General features: G+C 42.0%; 1 long non-coding RNA gene across 1 annotated transcript in view; it reads right to left on the bottom strand.

Annotated features, from left to right (window-relative positions):
- Positions 1-1,806: 1,806 nt before the first annotated feature.
- The window catches only part of LOC144993938 (uncharacterized), a 36,928-nt gene continuing 23,632 nt past the window's right edge, over positions 1,807-15,102 (bottom strand). Inside the window, exon 4 of the long non-coding RNA XR_013657244.1 lies at positions 1,807-1,944. This is a non-coding gene — a long non-coding RNA (uncharacterized LOC144993938). The remainder of the gene's footprint in view (positions 1,945-15,102) is intronic.

The following is a 15,102-nucleotide window of genomic DNA, read 5'->3' on the forward strand; positions in this document are numbered from 1 at the left end:
CCCCAGGCTAACACACACACACCTCATTTTTCCACTGAGCTGGCATTGATCAGCAAACACTTTTATTTTATATGCACAACATGCACACCCATCTTTGCCATAGTTTGGATGTTGTTTGTTTTCGTCGGCGAAACGCAGAAATGCTGCAGAGGCCGGCCCTAGGTTGACATCATGAAAGGGGAGGCACCCACATGGAGCGAAAGGCGGAGCCTCAGAGAATGAGTCATCTTACTTCCGGGTAGGAAAATAACTCATATTTCATTAAAAAGATAAAAGGTAATTTAGTATCATATGTATGGATATGCTATAGTTTATTCTGAAAGGCGTTATAGCTCTCCATTGATTAATCCAAATCTCTTTTTGCAAATCTTAAACTTTCTCCATAAACTGGTGCAAATATTAAATAAAACACAATTTTTAAAAAGTATTGACTTTTTAATTTACTTTTTCTAATTTTTCGCGATGTAAGATCGGTTTATATTTTAGTAAAAAGTAATAAAAGAAAAAGATCAAGATAGGAGAATCACATGAAATCATTTCTGTTTTAATCTGTGATTTTTTCTTTTAAATTTGTGTGGATAAATGGCTCAATATTTTCCCATTTATTTTAAAGTGAGCTCTCTCCAGGTCTGCAGGAAAGCAGTTTTGACCGCAGCTCATCTTCACACCTCTCTGACTGGCTCACATTGATTTCCACGCTGTTAGATGGAGTGGCAAGGTCTGCCAGGCCAATGAAAAGAGAGGGCACATGCAGAAGACTTGCTACGGCAAAGATTATCTCCATGTGGCACACACACACAAACACGCACACACACACACAGGCCATCTGACACAGCTGGAGTCGAGCTTCAACTATAAAGGCACCTGAATCCATAAGTGAACACACGTGCATGAGCACAAACGTGCACCTGTGTCTCTCTGCTCTGCCATAGTTCCAGTCCTCCACCCTTTCCACACAAACGTTCAATCGCAGAAATGCAGATCGGATTGTGTGAAAGCTGACAGCTACGCGCAGGTGCACCGTCACTATTATACACTTGACAAACACTCACACGGACACACAAACTCACAACACACACTAGTTACTGAACTAACAGGTTACAGCTTGCCCCGTGCGTCCCAGTTAGTGTCTTATTTCACTGCCTCTTTTCATCCACCCCTCTCCCATTCTGCTCGGTGACAGGGGGGGGGGGGGTACGGGCACCCTATTTTGTTGCCATGGATACCACAAACACCCAAGACAGAAAAATTCTACACAGAATAATAAGTGGCCAATTGCGTCTGTTTGCTCTCCTACAAACCTCAGGATTAGAGGCATTTTCTTGTCAGAGGCATAAACTATTTTTATGTTTGCACAGATCGAAAGGGGTGGAGGTGGTGGTGGGGGTTCAGATATGAAAAGAGCATACTAATGCTGTGCGGTGACAGGTTTCTCCCTGCTTGGTGAGATGAGAGGGGTTGAGAACAGTGGAGGGGGAAGAAAGGATGCTCATAAAAGGAAACTCAGGTGCTCAGGGCAACCTCGGTAAATGAAGGAGAGCATGACGGAGAAAGGCAGAGAAAGACGAGACGCATCATTTCAAGTCCAGTTAAGCGGCGGCGCTGACATTTGTAACAAGCCAGCCGAGGAGGAGTAAAGTGTCTTTTCAGCAGAACCTCTCGGGTTTTTCATTTTTTCAATCTCTCTTGGCGTCTCTCCCTAATTTCTTCCTCCTCGTAACCCCGGCGTGCCACGCAGTCGCCGTTTTAGCATCTGCTTGCACACAAGATCCCAACTTTTGACACTTGCCTGGTTCTCTGTACATCCTGCAGGCCTTTCTGTTTCCGGCTTTCTTTTAAAGAGCAACATGACGGCTAACACAGAGGCAGCTCTGAGTCTGTGATCCACCGCCAAACGCCATGACTGGACTGAAGTGTTGTCAGGCCCTGGTTAAAGCGGCGCGCCTGTGAAGGTCACAGAAGAGAACAGGACGTCAGTCAATCCCATCCCCCATCAGGACAGGGACACAGCCCCCATCCTGTTCAGTTTTCTTTGCACTTCTTCCTTTACTGATGGTGGTCAGCTTCTCAACTCCAAGCTCCCTGTTTTTATTTGAGTTTGTTTGTTTGAAAACATATGCTTTCGTTTCGAATTAAATCAGCTTATTTGATCAAGTTTAAACACAAAGAACCATCAAACCAACCAACATGAACAACAATTGTTATAATCCCCTTTATTACAGACGATTGTGAAGTAGAATAAAAACAACCAAACATTAAAGTAAATATAATTTTCAAGCAAAATTATATTTTCCCCTTATTTTACTAAAAATATCCAGTTTGAGCAAAGGGGGGCCCCACTGTGGGTTTTGCCCAGGGCCCCAAAAACCTTTAAAGACACTCCTGTTCATTAACAAAGAAACACCCAAAATGACAAATACTGCAAACCCCCATTTATTTATTTATTTTTTTACAAAACATGTTTTGGATAAAAGTGTAGAGCACATGTGTCAAACTCAAGGCCCCATTTTATGTGACCCGCGAGAGATTAAAAGTTTTTCATTTCCTAAAATAAAAAATAAATATTGGTGTGTATTTATTCATATTTAGGGGGCATTGGACTTGAAATAACGGATTGGGCAACTATACATTAGTACTTAAACACAGTCTATATAACCTAACCTGACAGAATCAAATGTAAAAGGATTTATGCTAGAGTAACAAGCAAACATATGTTTTAAATGAAACTGTTATTGTCACTTTAAAAAGTTATAATACATACATAAATGAGTTATTTAACATTAAGGAGTAGTTACATTTTTTTCCCCTTAAATTTAGTTACATGTATAATTTATATCTGGCCCTTTGAGGACAACTACTATGCTGATGTGACCCTCAGTGAAAATGAGTTTGATACCCCTGGTTTAAAGAATGCACAAACTTCAATAAATAAAGATTCTGTTTTTCCTTTTCACAAATTTTACTTTTTATGCAAAAGTTAGGCATTAAAGATGTGGTTGGAGTTTCGCCACATATAAGAATCAAAGAAAAGTATATTAAACCAAAAAGGGATAAAAGACTCGAAACCTGATCCAGGATGTGAAAAAATTCAAGGGAGAATAAAAGCAGTAGTGACTTTTTTTTTTTTTTTTATCATGAAGCCATTTTTAAAACTATATAGTGTAAGAGATAAAACAGAATTCAGAAGTTCTTTAAAAATATTTGTGGTACTCCTGAATGGTAAAATGTGTGATTCAATCATAAATCAGAAACGTTTAATGATGACATTTTTCAAATCAAATGAAATCAATTCAAACTTTAGTTTAAAAAAAGGGCTACTCAAATATTGCGCAACCCGAAGCACATTGACATTTAAAACAAAACAAACCAAAAAACACACAACAGGCTGCAACAGGCTGTTCCACATCGCAGAACGAAGCCTCGCCGTACGTCTTTGTCCTCATCTCAGGGACAACTGAAAGTCCAGCACCGGCGGGCCTCAGGGTCAGCGAGGGCTCATTTAAAAGTAGGTCACTTAAATAAGAAGGCCCAAGACCATTAAAACATCTTAAAATCAATTCTGAAACAGACAGTGTGCCAATGAAGCGATTTTAAAACAGGTGTAATGTGTTCCCGCCCCCTGGTCCTCGTCAGAACTCGTGCAGCCGACTTTTGCAATAGTTTTAGGTTTGAAAGAGACTTTTTGGGTAAACCAGAGTGAGCAGGGCATTACAGTAAATTAAAGCATGCATCAGCACCTCTGTGCTGGAAGGAGGGGGGAATGGGCGGACTCTGGCAATGTTTTTGAAATGATAAAATCCTGTCTTAACGACACTTTTAACCTGTGGGCTTCAATTTTGCTCAGAGTCAAAAAGTCAAAAAGGTTTCTCACACGGTGAGATGGTTTAAAATTCTGAAGATGTGGTAAAATCCTCTCTCTCTTGTCTTCAGAACCTTCTTTCTCTTTCGGCTTTTCCCATCAGGGGTCGCCACAGCGAATCATCCTTTTCCACCTCACTCTATCATGGACATCTTCTACCCTAACATTAGCCAACTTCATGTCCTCTGTTAAGACATCCATGTATCTCCTCTTTGGCCGTCCTCTTGCCCTCCTGCCAGGCAGCTCCATCTCCAACATCCTTCTACCAATATATCCACTATCCCTCCTCTGAACATGTCCAAACCATCTCAGTCTGGCTTCTCTGACTTTGTCGCTGACACAGGCAACATGAGCCGTCCCTCTGATGTACTCGTTCCTTATCCTGTCTAACCTGGTCACTCCTAAGGAGAACCTCAACATCTTCATCTCCGCTACCTCCATCTCAGCCTCTTGTCTCTGTCTCACTGCTACCGTCTCTAACCCATAGAGCAGAGCTGGTCTCACCACTGTCTTGTACACCTTTCCTTTGAGTCTTGCTGGCACTCTTCTGTCACACAACACTCCTGACACTTTCCTCCACCCGCTCCAACCTGCCTGCACTCGCCTCTTCACCTCTTTTCCACAATCCCCATCACACTGAACTGTTGACCCCAAGTACTTAAACTCCTGCACCTTCTTCACCTCAGTCCCCTGTAACCTAACGCTTCTACCTTGATCCCTCTCGTTCAGACACATGTATTCTGTCTTACTACGACTGACCTTCATACCTCTTCTTTCCAGAGCAAACCTCCACCTCTCTAGCTGTTCCTCCACCTGCTCTCTACTCTCACTGCAAATTACAATGTCATCCGCAAACATCATTGTCCAGGGAGATTCCTGTCTTACCTCGTCTGTCAGCCTGTCCATCAGCATAGCAAACAAAAAAGGACTCAAAGCTGATCCTTGGTGTAGTCCCACCTCCACCTTGAACTCCTCTGTCTGACCTACAGCACATCTCACCACCGTCATACTTCTCTCATACATGTCCTGAACTACTCTGACATACTTTTCTGCCACTCCAGACGACCTCATACAGTACCACAGCTCCTCCCTCGGCACCCTGTCATACGCCTTCTCTAAATCTACGAACACACAATGCAGCTCCTTCTGCCCTTCTCTGTACTTTTCCATCAACATTCTCAAAGCAAAAATGGCATCAGTGGTGCTCTTACGGGGCATGAAACCATACTGCTGCTCACAAATCTCCACCTTCTTCCTAAGCCTGGCTTCCACTACTCTTTCCCACAGCTTCATTGTGTGGCTCATCAACTTTATTCCTCTATAGTTGCTGCAGTTCTGCGTGTCACCCTTGTTCTTAAAGATTGGGACTAGAACGCTTCTCCTCCATTCCTCAGGCATCTTCTCACTCTCTAAAATCCTATTGAACAACCTTGTTAGAAATTCCACTGCTGTCTCTCCTAGGCACTTCCATACCTCCACAGGTACGTCATCAGGACCAACGGCCTTTCCGCTCTTCATCCTTTTCAGAGCCTTCCTAACCTCATCCTTTCCAATCTCTGCTACTTCCTGCTCCACAACAACCACATCTTCCTCCCTTCTTTCCCTGTCATTTTCCTCGTTCATCAGCTCCTCAAAATACTCCTTCCATCTTTTCTGTACACTCTCTTGGGTTGTTAGCACCTTTCCATCTCTGTCCTTAATCACCCTTATCTGTTGCACGTCCTTCCCATCTCTGTCTCTCTGTCTGGCTAGCCTGTACAAGTCCTTCTCTCCTTCCTTTGTGTCTAACCTGTCATATAGCTCATCGTAAGCTTTCTGTTTGGCCTTTGCCACCTCTCTCTTCACTTTACGCTGCGCTTCCTTGTACTCCTGTCTACCTTCCTCAGTCCTTTCTACATCCCACTTCCTTTTAGCTTGTCTTCAGAACCGATGATTAAATTTCAGTTTTGTCCTGGTTGAGCTTTAGGAAATTTGCAGTTTTTTGGTTTTATTATAGTACTTTGTAATTAGAATATAGAAAACATGAGTTTCATAAAAGGAGTTAATGAAGTTATTTTTAGCTTCTTGGACACTTTTGCAGAAGATTTTTGAAAGCCTTTTAACATTTTAAAAATGGCTAAAGATCCAGCCCCTTTTTAAAAAAAACATCTAGGTGTGATATTTCTCTTAAAAAAATAACTTTTTCAACTAATTGAAATGTAAAACTTTCAGAAGAAAGACTCTTGATTCAGTTATTAGACATTTCCCTCCTGGTAAAAACATCAAAATAGGTCAAATATTATATTTGTGATGTTGGAAATCAGAATTGCAATCTTAGTATAAATTTGGACTCAAACAGCAGCTTTCCTGTTTTAAATTCTGCTAACACAGAAATGAATGTTTTATGGATTTAAGATTCAACCTGAACCTAAAGTCAACCTAAACTGTAGAGAACTATCTAAAAGATTTGAATGAATGGAAACCTAATTATGGAAACAGAATAAGTCTCATTCAGATACGTTTTACTAATTCATCGATATTGTCTTTACAAAAATCAACTTTTTCTAATAATAAGATAAAAGGATCTCTGTTTGAGAGACAGATGAAGAAGAGTGACCTTGTTTTGGATGAACTCCATACAGGTGTAACTCAACATGCTGTTTGTCTTCATGTAGGACATGAAAACAAACAGCAGGTACAAGCGAAGCTTCGTGGGCGAGTGTTGTGCGGCGCATGCCTGAGCAGGCAGAATCCATGTAGCAAATGAATTTGAGGAGCCATAATGAGAGACGGCGCTGCGCTCGGGCCCAATTTCACAGCCACATCATTAGGGGGAGACAGCCCCTAACCCCCCAACGCACATGCACACAGACACAGACGCACACACCAACTCCAGAAGACGACCAAGGTCAGCCGGCGTGCCGCGCTCTAATGAAAGGTGACAGGTGAGAAGAGAGGCTCCACACATTCCCCATTAAACATACATTTTTGGGGAATGTTTCTGCGTCTCCCTCGTGAGCGCGCACGTGTTTTCCAATCAAAAACACAACACACTCCCGGCGACCTTCGTGTACTTCACGGAGGTCAGTTGTTGGTGCTTTGGGGACCGAGGCGATGCCTTATTCACTGCCACAAACACACACATGCACGTGCAGACGTGCACAGAGCTTAACATCCAGTGTTTGTTTACCTTAATAAATTCAAGCTGTGACTCATCTCCTGTTAGGAGTTTAGTTTAAACCAATGTGAGTGTCGGGAGGTGGGCAGCATCCTTTTTCAAGTCCAAAACATTTGTTAACTAAAATAAAACAAAGTGTTGTTCTGTGATAAACTACACAAACGTGTCAGACTTCTGGGCTGCATCCTACTTTAAAATTAAAAACATTAACAAAACAAGTTCAGTTTAATTAAGACTTAATTGAGGCGGATCAGTTCTGCTTTGAAGCCGCTGCGTGAGAAGAGCTGAAGGCCTTTTTTTCAGAGAGCTTACATGATGTTTGTTGGAGAAATTAACTGTTTTTCTTCAAATTTGCTTTCTGTCAACAAAGTTTTTCCTCATTTTTTAAGGTGACAAGTTTTCTGAAAGTTTGAGGCCTGGACATTTGGAACCACAGCGCAAAAGGTGATGAGAAAAACCACCAGGTGCTCTTCATAAGTGGCTTGTTTGCCCAACAAGACTTGTAAAAAAATAGAGTTAAGCAGAAGGTTACATGCAGACTCTGGGATTGGTCTTTTACTTCAAAAACATAGATTCTTACTGGTGCCCGCCCAGTCAGGCTGCATGCAAGGAGCCTGAAAGCAGCACACACTAATCATGTGAACAGCACTTCCAGGCTCCTTGCACGGTTTGCAGGATTTGAAAAGATAAAAAAACCTCCATACTATAAACCGGTATTTCCCCTACTTCACCTTTACTGACCCTCGCGTGTCGTCCAAGAAAACATGTGCATGAGGACTTTTTCTCTACAGGCTCAGCAAGCGTTCTGCATCCTTGATATTTCGTGCGTGTTCCGTGCAGGTTTGCTCAGTTTTCACTCTCCTATCCACCTGTATGGGCAGTTGTGGCTTTAGATGCCACTCAGGGCAGTATGCAATTGAAGGTAGAAGAGATGACCTAAAACCTGCTCGATCTCAGCGCGTCTGTCAGTCTTACTCATAACTGACTCTTGTTGTGGAGAAAGTATCAAGCTGTGAGCCTTCCCATGTCTCTGAAGACTTTTATTCCTGTGTGAGGGTCACTTTTAATACACTTTTTATGAGCAGTTTATTAAAAACAAAGATGTACTTTTTAAGCAGAGATAACCCTGAGCGGGTTTCTTATCCTGTTTGGTGTGTTCTGACATCATGTTCTCCAACCAAATTAAATCAATCACAACTTGAACATCAGCTCCCTTAATGTTTTTTCGGCCGTCCACTTTTCTAGATCCAGCTGAGCCACAAACTATATTAAAAACTTAATAAATCAGATAATTACATTACAGGCATGCGTGCATTTATATATGTGAGCACATCATCTTCCCGCCGATGGATTTGCCCCGCAAATCAAGTTAATCACAGCACTGAAAGCAATAATGAGTGTGGCATACTACTCAACAATCCAACAAACCCATTAGCTCGTCTGCCTGTCTCCAAATCCAAAACCTTATATTCATTAGACAGTAATTCAGAGCAGAAAATGAGATTTAGATCCTTGATACTGCAGAAAAATACACCTCCCCCCCAAAAAAACCCAGAAAAAAACTACTGCTATGGATGAAACAAGATTGAAAAACAAATATGTAATTTTGTCCATGAAGTCAAGTAAGAGTTGATAATTAGTCTGGGATGAGAGGAAGGCGCTGCAGATGCAGCCTTCAATCCATTCCTCTCTCTGTCCAATTTAACGCAGCGGCTCCTTGTGCTTATGTAACTCCAGGAAGAAATGGTGTGAAAAATGGTGTCATCACTTCATTTGGCACTTTTTTTCTTTTCTTTTCTTTTCTTTTCTTTGGGGACTCTCCTGGGGTGTTGTACATAAAGATGATGTAGTCGAAGCACTTTCCTTCAGTTTGACAGCAGGTATATCATGAGTCAAACACAGCTTTTATTCCTTCAAAGGCCTCTTCACAAACTGTCGGACTGAGTTGAGATGATGGCAATTTAGAGATACTATTTTGTTGTTTTTAATTTTTTTCAAATAGTAAAAAAAAAAAAACATTTCAACTTTAAACCTGACTGCTGAATCCTGATCTCTGACCTTAACAGAATCAAGTGAGGCCGGCTACTGTTCTGCTTCTTTTATATCCTCCTGTACGAGTCCATCACTCACAGTTAATCAGATTCAAAAGCTTCTTTAAAAAGTGGCGTATTTATGTAGAAAACATCAAACCAGCAGGTCAATTTGTCCCAACGGTTGAGCTCGTCGCTGAAACCACAAACTGGGGGTGTTGGAGAAGAAACTGTCCGATTGCCTCTCATGGCTGCCTCTCGTGCTGGCAGGTGTGAATGTGTCCCGATGGGAAAGCTGCTGTGAGGTTTACACATGCTGGGCCACATTTTCTGTCCTTGGAACTGTTCACATCAGCGGTTCTCCGATTTGACAAACCAGAAAGCACAGTGAGCCGCTGACAGACTGACGGCATCGACCGACGTAGATGTGGGACGGCTGGTTCAGAGGTCACAGCAAGTGACAGACTCCGCTTATGAGTAATAAATTACGTTTTTTTTTTTATTTGTGCTACCTCCAATACTTATCCAGAAAATCTGGAAATTTTGAGAGTGACAGTCTGCTGCATTACAGTTGAAGGTTTCCTCAGGAAGGCAGCTAAACAGAAACCAAGGAGACCTGAGAGCTGTGAAGACGTGGCATGGAATGTGACAACTTCTGAAACCCTGATTGGAATTCATGCTCGACATCGAGGTCACCTCATTTTGCATAAGAACTCTGAAGACCTCTGCAAGAGTCAACCCTCCAGGAGAACAATCATCCATCATCTTCCTAAGTAATGTTTTCTAAATTTACATCATTTGGTTCGAGCTAAATTGGACCAGGAGAAGAGCAGGATCCACAACGATCCTGAACGGCAGATGATAAAGAGGAGCAGCCTCTGCTCGCCGAAGATATTTGATCTAATGTTTTTAAAGACGTCTGAAGGCACCACACATGATGCAAGGGAGCTGTAACAAATGTCTAGTTAATAATCTAGAGACTCGGTGGCATTCTAGTTATAGAAATTTGAATAAAATGTTTCATGTAAAAGTGAGAAAAATTCAGTAGCTAAAAAAAACAAAACAGGAATATTAATTGATCGAATGGATCACGCTTCTTCCAGAAAATTCCTCTTCAAGCACATGACAAGCCCACAGAAAAAGTATAAAATTTAGATCAGATTTTGTCCAAAAGTCTCTTTCTGACTGCAGAACAGTGAACTCTGACCTAAAGTGAATTCTGCACTTCTTCCAATCTGATTTTGCTTGTTCATGCACACTTTTTGCTACGAACCTGCTGCAAGCAACAAGTCGAAACGAACACTTAAACAACACACACGGATAAGTAAGAAGGAAGTACGTAAAATGCAAACGTGTCATATTAATCCTGAGCCTGTGCAAGGGGCCTGATAGTGGTGTTCATTTGATAAGTGTGGGCTCGTTGTTTGCAGCCTGACTGTAAAAAATGAGGAAATTATGGACAATTAGAGTGAAGTTTGTGTCGGCGTCCTACGACCATCCAACAGACACTTCCGTATCGTCTGCAGGCCCCATGCATGCATGCATTCGCGTTTGGTCAGTAGAGAGCCAGTATTCACATCTCACTAGAGTGTGATGTAAGAGCACCATACAACAGAATCACCCAAATGCACGACAATGGTACGTTCCATTTTCATGATGGCCTTTGAAGTGGCCGTAGGAGCCTCATGGGAACTAAAAAGCACACCTGCACTCCCCTCAGGATGGGGTTGGTCTTCTCTACGGCCCTCCACGGGACCAGACAACCCAAATACTCGCAGCACCCGTACAGAACAGCGCTCCGTACGGTTGCATGTCATTAAGGGATTAAATCACACTGCCATAACAATGTCCGTTATTTATTTTGTGATCACCACGCACACCGTTTAACGTTAAACCACTCTGGCTTGCAGAGTCTGAGATTGAGCTCCTGGCTTATCCACTAATTTGGTTTGATCTTGGAGAAGGTTTGAGATTATTTTTCGTTTCAAGATTAAGATTATTTCAGATGTTTCCCTCAGTGTTGGCAGACACGGAGATGCTTCAGGAGCGGCAGCAGCAGCCGCCGATGGTGAAGTCTTCCAAGTCCTGCCAAAGCAGTGAGGGGAGGCGCAGAATCGCATAAAAGTGTTTCTCTTTTGGCTTCGTTTTTGTTTATTAAATAACAATGATGTTGTTTGTTTGAGGCTGTGTTTATTCAACACAGAGAGCTGCTGTGATCCGAAGGTTTTTGTTTTCAGGTGTTTCCACACAGATACTCAAAGACTGAAATGAAACGGGGGGTTTTGACCTTTGCGCGTGGCCGTGTGAGCTTGAATGTGTGTGTTTCCATCGTCAAATTAGCATTACTGTCAACAACTCTGCTAGTTTATTGGAGTTTACAAAAGAGAAAGAGTTTAGTGACCTTTAACAATGCTGGATGTTTTTTTTCCCATATTTCCACAACCAAAAAATGAAGTCTGTTTTAAAGTGAAGCAATTTTCTGTTCTAAATTCAACTGTATTTGTCTTAAATTTTTTACAGAAATGAGTTTTTTAATGATGCCCTCAGTATTTGTGCTTCCCTTTCTTCCCCTTCCAGCTTTCTCATCATCAGAAGAAGCTTCATATTTTATTGCACATTCACACTCTGCCATCACTCTGACATTCTGCTTGACATTCAGGTAGCATAGCAACATGACAACATGCTCCTACAGTCTGGTGCGAGAATATAGATGCTTTTTGAAAAGGTTGACACGAGAGAGAGAGAGGGGAAAGAGACAGCGGCAGAGAGGAGATGAGGAGACGGAGGAGGGGTAAAAAGTGGTGTGAAGCCCTCCGCAGATTTGTTTCTTCTTCTTTTCAACCACCCCTCCCGAATCCCATTTGAAATTGAAAGCGTCGCTTTGTGAGTCAGAAAACACCTTTACTCACGCTGCCATAATGCCGCACGCAGGGGGAGGACTTTGTTCCTCCTGCTGACTCTCCTGATTCCACGGCGGTGAACAATTCTAATGGAAATCCCACACTACCAACATATAGAAATGTACATATCATTGCACGCGTGCTCCTGCACTGAATTATTCAACGCATGAACACGTCTGCAGATGCTGAATGCACAAGGACAAATAATTTGTTGTCGATGCGGTGCAGATCTGAGTGCACATAAAACATGAGGCGCTGGTCAGAGGGGTTATGTAAATGCTGTTTCTTTCTCAACCACAGAATCCAATTCATAATTCATAAAGATTAAAGAGGAATCTGGAATGAGGCTGAGTTGTGTTTGATTGGGGCCTCCTATCCCGGGTGAATGGCAGAGATACAAGGAGGATCCAGTTTCCCGACCCCGCCCCTCCAGACCTAATCAATACATGTGCAGTGCAGTGTTCGGCTTTTATTTCTGCAAACAGTGGAACATCGCTTCTTTTGTTGAATTTTAGAAGTGCCAATACAAAAGATGTATTGACATCTCGTCGTTATACTGCTGCATAACTATAACACGGTTTGTATGATTTGAATGTTTTACAGATTTTTTCTGTTCAATTTTACTTTTTTTTCTTGATTTTCTATAGACCACAGTTGATCAATCTCCTCAATGCCGTGACTCTTGCACAGAATGCGTACAGGATCGCAAACAGATCTTTGTTTTCCGTCTAAAATACCTGTCTTATTTTTCTACAAAAGGTTTAAACTTCAAGAGTTCAAACCAGAAAAAAACTCTCCACTCCAATCATCTTTTGATCTGTTTTCAAAGCGTTCCCAGTGGTCTTTTAATTAGGATTATGCTGTTTCAAGGCAAAATCGGTAAATCTGTGCCGTTTTCTCAGACAGTTTCCCCAGAGCAGCAATTGTTCATTAGGAATTGACGTCTGAGTTGAGTGGCGCAGAGTGAGCCTACCCCCACTTCCCATCACCTGTTTACACTCTCTCTCCCGATAGCTTACAGTCCCTCAAACCCCCAACCTAACATTAGCAGTGCAAAAAAATGGCAAGCATGGTTGGAGCTGTCCTCCAGTTTGGAGTCAGGTGCCAGCTTGGATGAGGAAAACATGGATCTAGTCGTCTACTAGTGGATGCATCAGAATGGAGCAGAGCAGGGAGCTTGTGGTTTTACGTAACAGCTACAAGCTTTTTTAAACTGGATATTTTTTGACTGCTCCTGATTATTTTAAGTCCTACCAACAAACAAAGGAAACACTGTAATTTTCAACAGCTAATTTTATCAATGAAGTGACAACAGCGGTTTATATTCGGACATTTAAAAACTTTTTTTTTTTTTTACCATTTCATTTTATTCATTTCTTCAAAGAAAGGAAGAAACATCATGTTTGTCCAAATGTTGAAGTTCTATTATCTAGTTATGAAATGTATGTGGGGATGAACTGTACTCTGGCAACAAAACCTTTAATGGTCGTTACCCTATGACCCTGTTTTCCCCCTTCCTAACAAAGGGCTCCTGTCCGAAACAACAATGCCCTCTTTGTTGATCTTTGAAGTTGCTAACGAAATGGACTGATTCGTGTTTAGATACCACTCTTCTTGATTTGTCCTCCACTTACATGAATCAACTCTTACATCTCGTCCTTAACTTGCTCCAAAAACTTGAGTCAATTGTTTTTTCTTGCTGAAAAATAAATCTGTTTGTGGTCTTTTCAGTCTACTGCAGCCAGAGTCTAGGGAGGATTACATAAACACAGAGGCTAGAAACTCTCAAATCTACGCCAGCTTTTAAAGCTTTTATCACTGATTATTTCAAGGAAAAATGCTGCTGTGAAACAGACTGCTAACCTTTTTCTTTTTTCTCTTGCAATTTCTTTTTATTATTTTCATTTAGTTTAGCGCTTAAATTGTCCTGTTTGTTTCAATTTGAGTTTTTTTTCTTTATTATTCCCGTTTTTTAACTTTACCTCCAAGCATCCTGCCTTTTGCCAGGTCACAGTTTAAAAAAGCTCTTAATCAGAGTTTTGTTTAAACATTAAAAATATAAAAATAATTAAACAATTTTCATAATTTGGTAAACTATGATTCTTCAGCATCATTTTGGATTCTTATAAAGCAAAGAAAAACGTCTTGTTAAGGAGTCAGTTGGCTCCATTTCACATGCGGCCTGTCTCAGGTCATAAATCTGAATTTGTCATTTGTTCTCCCTTATAAAGCTGATTCAGGCTTTCATTGACTGTAAAGCCTTTAATAGTTTTTCCGCTAAACTTTAGAAGGAGAGAAATGGCCAAATGCCACAAAAAGGAGCCTGGTCTTCCAAGAAAGAGGCAGCAGCCCACTCCAGACTTTATCAGTGACCCCTGATGCAATTAGCCATCATGGTGGTGCAGCTGTGGTTCTGCTGATTGTATTAGGGAATCAGTGCTGTCTTTCTGGCCAAAACCCCAGAGATTGAGAGAGGGACGCTCGAGCAGCATGAAAACAAAACAAAGAGACCAGGCGGCAAAGCACACAGCTCTCTGAGGAACTGCCCTCGTTAGGGCCAAAACTAGAAAACGAGAAGGAAAGTTCTTTTTCTGCTGGCCGGTCTTTGAGGGCGCTTTCTCTCTTTGTTTTACCGCCCAGGGGTCGTTATCTCACAAACACAGAGAGAAACTAAGAGATGGCTCCAAACAATGCACATGAGCACGCCCCACCGCACACTTAAAACTTCTTGAAGGACACCAGGGACGGCTGGGAGGAAGGGCCCCCCCCAGAACGATGTGACTTTTTGACATGAATGGCAACATATCATGGGTCTGAAAAACACACACACACACACTCACACATGTATCAAACGTCACAATCAGCACCCTTATCCAGCCCTTAGGATAGAGGAGGAGAGGCAGGCGAGGGAGATAAGCTCCGACCCCCCCCACACACACACACACTTTTACCTCACCACCTTTCAATTCGCAACCCATTCACCCCCTTCACTTCCCTTTTTCCCAGCACACCTGCCCCGTTAAGGCGGCCTCTGCCAAGTGCTGTGAGAGTGTGTGTGCCCGTGTGTGCGTTATCTGATCAATCTTGGGCTTTGACGCAAACAGAGGCTTCTAAAAGCTGCCCCCCACCCACCCCGAGGTTGGAAGTTTTTTTTTT

The sequence above is a fragment of the Oryzias latipes genome, chromosome 7 (assembly GCF_053564925.1).
Source record: "Oryzias latipes strain Hd-rR chromosome 7, Olatipes_Hd-rR_3.1".
NCBI classification, from domain to species: Eukaryota; Metazoa; Chordata; class Actinopteri; order Beloniformes; family Adrianichthyidae; genus Oryzias; species Oryzias latipes.